The 8183-nt window shown below is 50.7% G+C and overlaps 1 long non-coding RNA gene across 1 annotated transcript; it reads right to left on the bottom strand.

The window, feature by feature from the left end:
• Positions 1–495: 495 nt before the first annotated feature.
• Positions 496–7591, bottom strand: LOC140622372 (uncharacterized). The gene is made up of 3 exons (XR_012022137.1): positions 7438–7591; positions 4319–4538; positions 496–4209 (listed from the first exon to the last, which is right to left on the bottom strand). It is a non-coding gene; the product is annotated as an uncharacterized lncRNA (long non-coding RNA).
• Positions 7592–8183: the final 592 nt, after the last annotated feature.

Here is an 8183-nt window from a genome sequence, read left to right as displayed (position 1 = left end):
AAATAAGGCATTTTTGGTGAAAACTGAGAGCTGCCGTTAAACAATGAAACCGGTTTTTCTTTGTGACTCTTAACCTGAATCTCGGGCAAAGACAGCTGTACTCTTTAAAAGTATTTTTTCCCGGGATGACCCACCATGACCTTCTTTAGAGGGGCAAATGTAGGTGTGTTTGTTTTATTTATTTTTTAAAAGATTGTATTTATTTATTTATTTATTTATTTATTTATTTATTTATTATTTATTTATTCATGAGAGAGAGAAAGAGAGAGAGAGGCAGAGACACAGGCAGAGGGAGAAGCAGGCTCCATGCCAGGAGCCCGATGTGGGACTCGATCCCAGAACTCCAGGATTGCGCCCTGGGCCAATGGCAGGCGCTAAACTGCTGAGCCACCCAGGGATCCCTTTTTTTTTTTTTTTTTAAGATTTTATTTATTTATTCATGATAGACACACAGAGAGAAAAAGAGGCAGAGACACAGGCAGAGGGAGAGGCGTGTTTGTTTTAAAAGCCAGTCGTATTCATTTATTGCCACAAGTGCTGTCTAAACACAAAGCTGAATAGGCCAGAACGATGAAGGCAATGTCCCCGCACAGGCGTCAAGCTGCTCGTTCTGTAAGATGTCCGAGCTGCAGGAAGGAGTCTGTCTGTGGACTGTTACCCATTTCCTTTCCTTTCCCTCCTCACAAAAGTAACAGGGCCCCCCAAGTGAAAGAGCCTCCTCTGCAGGACCAGCTCTCGTCCCTATAGCCCCAGAGGGGCTCCCCATCTGACTATTTCCAGCCTCTCTCCTAAGTGGCTATACTTGGGTCATCCGGAGTTTTTAAGACAGGCCCATTTAGCAGTCCACCCGACATCCATCCCGACCCTCTGCCTTGGTAGCAAAGAACCACCATTCAACCCAGATAAATACATTCCTCTTGCAGCCAGAGGCCCACTGAATGAAAACAGAAGTCATCCGGCGTCTGTAAAATCTCTAGCTTTCCTGACGAAAGGCACAGACATGGCCACAGCCTGCCCTCGTCTCCCTTCTTGCTGTCTTGAAGGTACACATGATGTCTGGGGCTGCAGCAGCCCTTTTGAAACCAAGAGGAAACAAGATTGAGGATGAAAAGGCAACTTGATGAGCCTGGGTCCCTGGTGCCATCGCTCAGCGGTGACAGTGAGGCCAGCAAGCTCAGACTTCTGGGCTTCCTAGCCTACAGGAACCACAAGGCCATTTGCTATGGCAGCCGGACTCTCTGCTCCCAGCAGCAGATGCAGGCTGACCTAACACATCAGCCGCCCCTGTGCGCATCAAACACATGACCTGCACAGCTGTGCGGCAGGCGGGCAGGCAGGCAGGGTGGGACACTGAGGCCGATCGTTCTTGTCTTGACAGAATCTTGGAATCAATAGTTGTAACATAATTTTTAGAGTCTTATGTAAAGTGCACGAAAGCAATTGTATATTAATAGTTTGAATCTGCAAATGACTCATGTGTTTGAGAGGCCATAATCTTTAGTGGGTGGCGGGGGAGGGGATCAGATGCTGGTAAGACCCCTGCTCCGGGGAGACGAGAAAGGAGCCTGTGCTAAGCACACACCTGCTCCGCGCCCACGCTGTGCCAGAGGCTCCACCTACATCACGGCGCCGAGTTCCCACACCCTCTTAGACGAAGAGGTCTTACTCTCTCTCTTTCATGCATTTTGAACACGAGTCTCAGAGAGGCTAAGTATTTTGCTCCAAGTCACACAGCTGGTAGAGCAGACCTCAAGCACGCCCGACGCATGAGTAGACTTGAGTCACACTTTCTTGATAGAAATCTATCCGAAAAGAGCCCAGTCCCCACCTGAGAAGCATACTGTTTCCTTGGAGGGGGGAGATGGGGGCAAAATTCATAACTTTAGAGGTTCCTGATTTCCTCCTCCGATGCATTAGCTGAAGGAAATTGCTGGGTTGCTCTCTGGAATATTTAGGGAGAATGTGAGTTAGAAATTGCTGAAAGAGACATTAATAGATGCGAAGTTTCTGTCATGATTAAACCAATGCAGTGTTCATAAGAAACAGACTGAAGAGCCCATCTGTTTAATTCTCCTCTCTTCTTACGAGGACACAGCAGAACCGTGATGGAGTTCCGGGGGGACAGCTCGTGCAGCCCCCCTCCTGCCACCTGTGTGAAAAGAGAGCTCAGGGTCCGTGTCTCACATATTGTAGGCAAATATCCTGTGCCCACACAGTCTGTTCAATTAGCCTCATTCCTACCCAAAAAAGTCCTGAATGCAGTACTGCAACCAAGCGAGCAGATCGAGGGTGTCTGTAGGACAGTTAGCGCACAGTTAGGCGACAGCACGTCTACGCTGATGTCGTCTGATGTCACCCTCCCAGATGGCATGCTCGGAGGAAGGGGGTGGAGATTACCTCGCTCCACGTCATAGGCTGAATTGTGTCCTCTCCTCCTGCCTCAATTCATGTGTAGAAATCCTGAGTCCCGGGATCCCTGGGTGGCGCAGCGGTTTGGCGCCTGCCTTTGGCCCAGGGCGCGATCCTGGGGACCCGGGATCGAATCCCACGTCGGGCTCCCGGTGCATGGAGCCTGCTTCTCCCTCTGCCTGTGTCTCTGCCTCTCTCTCTCTCTCACTGTGTGTGACTATCATAAATAAATAAAATTTAAAAAAAAAAAAAAAAAAAGAAATCCTGAGTCCCAGTACCTCTAACGGACTTTCCTTGGAAACAGAGTTGCTGCAGATGTACTTAGTTAAGATGACTTCATGAGGGCAGCCCCTGGCCCCTAAGAGGTGTCCTTCAGAAAGGGAAAATTTGGACACAGACACATGCACAGGGAGTTGGGCACACAAAGATGAGGATAGGGGTTAGGGTGAAGAGCCCACGAGCCATGGAACGTCAAAGATTTCCAGCATGCCCCCAGCAGCAGGGGAGAGGCACGCACCCCAGTGGGGTGCATGCCTATGTGCACATGCGAGCATATACAAGTATGTGTGTGTCTATATGACAGTGTGTGTGTGATGGTGTACACATAGGTGCGAGTAGACATATGCATAGGTGTGTCTTGTGATTGTGTAGGTGCAAGTAGTAGATGTATGTATATGGGTCTGTGTGTGTGTACACGTAGGTGCGAGTAGACATATGTATATGTTTGTGTGTATGTGATTATGTATACGTAGGTGCGAGTATACGTTTGCATTTGTGTGTATACTTGTGAGTATGGATATGAGTATGTGGGACCGTGTGAGTGTAGGTAAGTGTATAAATGTGTATGTGTGCATATGCTGCGTGGATGTGTATTTAGCAGATGAGAATGGTATGTGAGTGTGCCTATATTTGTGACTGTTTGTGAATGTGTGTTGGCATGTTTATGTTTGTGTGCATTTGTGTGCACATGTTAGTGAGTGAGTGATGAGCATGTGGGAGAGAATGAGTGTTGTGTGCTTGCTTGTGAATATGTTCACATGGGTGATGGTATGGGTGGGAGTGTGTGTGGGAACCAGTCGTGCGGGAGATGTCACAATAAATGTCAGAGGTTTTGTCGCCTGTCACTCTCCTAGCAGAGCCTGAATTTACCACTGGAGAGAAGACCACTGAAAGGTCCCTGGCTGCTCCGAGAGAGGGTTTGGGTCTCACAGGAGCCCAGTGATTCGGAGCCCTCCCCTCCTGATCCCTGGCACCTGTAGATGAGGGGGGTCCTTGGGAACGGATCCCCGGATGTGCACCGCAAGGAAGAGGCTGGTTGGGGCATTTTTACGGGATAGAAACACCGGGAACACGTCACTGTTCCACACGGGGGATCGTTTAATAACTCACCATACGCGCACATAACGGCCTATCATGCAGCCATCGCGAATCAAATTCTCAACTTTTTAATGCCTATGAAAGTTGCTGTGATGGTGGAGAACACCAGGGTTCAAGCTGCAGCTGTAGTGTCTTGAGACTCGGGAGCCTGGCATACTTTCTGGGTTCACATCGGGGTTCAAAGTCAAGGTTGCCATTTGCCAGCTGTGTGACCTTGAGCAGGTAGCTAGATTCTCTCTCCTCATCTTGGTTTCTTCATGTATAAAAGGGGAACGACAAGAGTGCCCACCCCTAGGCAGGGTGTGATAGTAAAGGGTCTCCTGATACAAGGCACCCCCCCCAGTTTGTGGCGTTGCTGACTTATTCGGGAATAGATACAAATTGTCCCCACTATGCAAAAGTAGAGTGTTCCTATGAAAACATCTGTAAGCCAAAATGCAAAACAAGGGAGTAATTACCATTAATTGATGTGAAATTTTTTGAGCCACCCCAGACCCCCCTGAAAATAACCTCTCTTAGGCTTTTCTGATACCTTAGGGCACACTGCTAACAGATGCACCAAGTACATGGAGATAAAGTCCAGATGCTCCAGACACAGCTCAAAGCTCTGGAGGCTGGGACACTGAGCCTGGTTCCAGCGGGAGGAGCCGGATGGGGCCACTGTCCCTGCCCCAGTGACGCTGCTTCGTACCCTGGCTCATCTCTGCGGTGAAACCAATGCTGGACGCTCTTGCTGCTTTTCACCTTCTCTCCTGAAGGTAAAAATCCTCTTTAGATTTCTTTTTTTTTTTAAAGATTTAATTTTTCATTCATGAGAGACAGAGAGATAGAGAGGCAGAGGGAGAAGCAGGCTCCATACAGGAAGCCCGTTGTGGGACTCCAACCCAGGACCCCAGGATCACGCCCTGGGCTGAAGGCAGGCGCTAAACCGCTGAGCCACCCAGGGATCCCTCCTCTTTAGATTTATTTCAGTTAGTGAAAACAGGTATGAATGTAGGCCATCATTCGTAAAAGCATAAAAGCAAAGTGAGTTTTTTTGTTTTTGTTTTTGTTTTTGTTTTTGTTTTTGAGAGTGAGAGCATGAACAGGCATAGGGGAAGGGGAAGAAGGAGACTCCCTGCCGAGCAGGACGTGGGGCTCGATCCTGGGACTCCAGGATCATGACCTGAACTGAAGGCAGATGCTCAAGACAGACGCTTGACCAACTGAGCCACCCAGGGGCCCCTTACTTGGCAGGGGAGACACCATGACCGTGAAGTGAGGTCTTTCACAACACAAATTTTCAAAAAGTGGGAGGACCTGTGCTCCCAGCATGGCCGATTTCAAGCTCTGGATGGTTTAACAACCGATACACAAAATTCTTGAGGACTTAACTGTCACCCTCACAAGCCAGTTGAGGTGAAGAGGGGTTGGCTCCAGCAAGCCACTGCCAGGGTTATTGTGGGGAAGAAATGAATATATGTATTAAACACTGGGAGCAACCAGTAGCACGAAAGACAAATGCCAACCATCACTGCCAACCTACTATATTTTGAAATACAGGACAAAATAAGTCAGTAGAAAGAGGAATGCATGTGCAGGTGACACTGTGTGATGCATCCAGGTACATCTGTACCTGGAAATACATCTGAGGTTCAAAAAATAATTTTTAAATATATATGTGGCTAAAATGAAGTTCACCAACATGCCAAGTGGTGGGACTATGGGCAATAGGCGTAGGTTTGAGGATTTGCCCAAGGTTGGCACAATTAGCACACGAATGTACTAATTTGTTTTAATTTAAAGGTGGGAGGAGTGCTGAAGGTGAAAACACCATCTCTTGGAAGAAGGCTGAGGAAACTCAGCCAGAGGGGAGGGCCTGTGGAGGGTTGCCTAGATGGAGGGGTCTCCTAGCTGCTGAGGTCCTGGACCTTGTCACCTCCCAGTAAGTGGCTCGTGACACCTGCATTCCTTCGGATCCAAAGGGTTGATGTTCTCTGGGCACATCTGGCTTAGATACAGAGAGAGAAAACCAGCCACCTTTCGTCTGGGGCTGTGGGCATCACTGTTGCGTGTGTCAGGTTGAAGAGTGCCCCTTGCCCCCGCCCCCCGCCTTGCCCGAGTCAGGTCCACCTGGAACCCTGGAATGAAACCTCATTCGGAAATAGTCTTTGGAGATGGAATTAAGATGAGATCATTCAAGGTCCTGCTGGAGCAAGATGGGCCCCTAAACCAAGGTGACCAAGGTCTTTATGAGAAAGAAGATGGCCATGCGATGTCGGCCATAGAGATTGGGGTAATGCAGCTACAAGCCAAGGAACCCCAAGAATTGCTGGCAGCCACTAGTGCCTGGGAGAGACGCAGGCAACAGATTGTTTCCTAGAGGCCCCAGATAGGATCAGGCCTGCTGACACCCTCGTTTTGGACTTCTGGCCTCCAGAACTAACAGAACTTCCCTTTTTTTAGGTGAGCCAGTTTGTGGCCCTTGGTTACAGGGCCCCCCCCAAATGAACACACTGGGCGGAGCCAAGAAAGGTCCCCAGCTGGGTGGCTCCTCCTCGGCCAGCAGGCCAGCACTCAGAGTGGTGTCGGGGAGCAGCAGCCCCAGCTCAAGGCTGCCCTCAAAGGGGCAAAACAGTGTCAGGAACGTGCGGGAGCCCGGACAGCTTTCTGGGAACGTTTCCCCTTTCTTCACGTTTGTGATTTGTGTGAGAAAGGAATCCTCCCTCAGCGAAGGGACAGGGTGCGAGATCAGAGGTGAAAGAGGAAAAAAAACAAAAACAAAAGAAAACAAAAAAAGAGGTAAAAGAGGATGGCTGAGTGGGAGAAGTAGCTGCTGGCTCAGCAGGTGGCACCCGGGGTGGGGGTGGGGGGCAGGAGGAAGAGGCCAAGGCTTCGGGTTGGGGGGTGGCAGTGTCACTCCCCGGCTGGCGACCGCTTGCCTCTCCCCGGCTCACCAGCAGCCCCCAAGCTCCTGCCACCACCCCAGGCCCTTCCCCCAGCTCAGCAGGGATGATCCGAGCACCAAGCACCCCCGGAAAGTCCTAGCCCAGCAGCTTAATAGTCACTTCAGAACTAGACCGGTGGCAGATTAAGGGTTGCTAATTTGGAACCAGGGACTGATGGTCTATAAAAAGCAGAGGCTTTGGGATCTGTTTAGTTTTTTATAAAAGTAAGCCATTTTAGAAACTCTTCCTACACAAAAATGATGAAGTCAGAGGAATTAGTCTGCTTTCCTCACTAGTTTCTTCTTTTGTGCGTCCTCCTTTCCAGCTTCCTATCCAAGCCCCCTGCACGCCCCCCCATACCCCTGTCCTGAGCTTGGGGTGCAGAGGGGACTGCAGAGACCGGTCCAGGCCCCTCAAAACGGGGTCAGCACCTTTCAGGAGATGCGCCCGTCCTTCTAGGCATCAAGGCACAAGGCACAAAGGGCAAGACTGCAGGAGGGGACCACCTGGTGGTTCCGGGGTGGGGGGCCCAGCGCTCCTGCAGTGGAGGGCAGCTGGTGACAGAGGCAGCGCCTGGGAGGGACTCAGGATGGCCCTGCCTTCGGGTGACTCTGCATTTCAGAAAAGCACTCATTCATTCAGGGGAGTGAGTCAGGAAGGCCTTTCTGGGACCCCTCAGATTACACTGGAAATTACCCTGAATCCTTGCCGGGGACGCACATACCCAGAATCTGTCCTGCCTGCTGCCGGGGGCCCGGCCTGGGCCACCTCGCTTCCCTTACTCTGCACGCAGACCGGAGCCCGGAGTGTTGGAACTGGCTGGGAAGAGGGACTTCTAGTCTCTTATCTTCCTCCAACAGAGAGCGAGTCAGCAAGAGAGTAACTTTGAAACGCAGCTCTATGAACGCACACGCACACGCACACACATGCACACACACACATCCTGAAGGGAACGTCTCCAGAAAGCAAATTATGTAGAAGCTGGGAGCCTTGAGTGAACCGATTTCAGCTCTTCTCTGGTGGCAGAAAATATGTAAAGTCATTGTTTTTCTTTTTGTTTTTGAGATTTGCCCCAAACCTGTTCTTCTGGTCCATCCGAAGCCACTCAGGGCATAAGCCTCGCTGCTCCACCCCCCCCCCAAAGCTCCCTGGCTGGGAAGAGGCCCCCATCTTCTCAGTGGCAAACTCCAGACCGTTCATTTGGAGGCACAACATCTGCTGTGCAGCTATCGAGAGAAATTCTGAAAAGCCCCCAGGGCAGAGCGAAACAGAGACAGGGGTTGGGAAGCAGGGGCACAGGGTGCCCCCGGACCCTGAAATGATTAAGCCTCCCCATCCTCATGGGAAGCAGAGGCTTTGCTCACAGATCAGATGTGATGCAGCAGAAGCAGAGCCTTGGGACGGCTCTGCCCCGGCCAGGGGACACGTGAGGCCACCCCGCTCCTTGGGACACTGGCCTGGAAAGGTCCC

This window comes from Canis lupus, chromosome 31 (assembly GCF_048164855.1).
Source record: "Canis lupus baileyi chromosome 31, mCanLup2.hap1, whole genome shotgun sequence".
In the NCBI taxonomy this organism is placed as follows: domain Eukaryota; kingdom Metazoa; phylum Chordata; class Mammalia; order Carnivora; family Canidae; genus Canis; species Canis lupus.
Note: the sequence above shows the minus strand (reverse complement) of the source record. Positions and strands in the feature narration are given on the sequence as shown.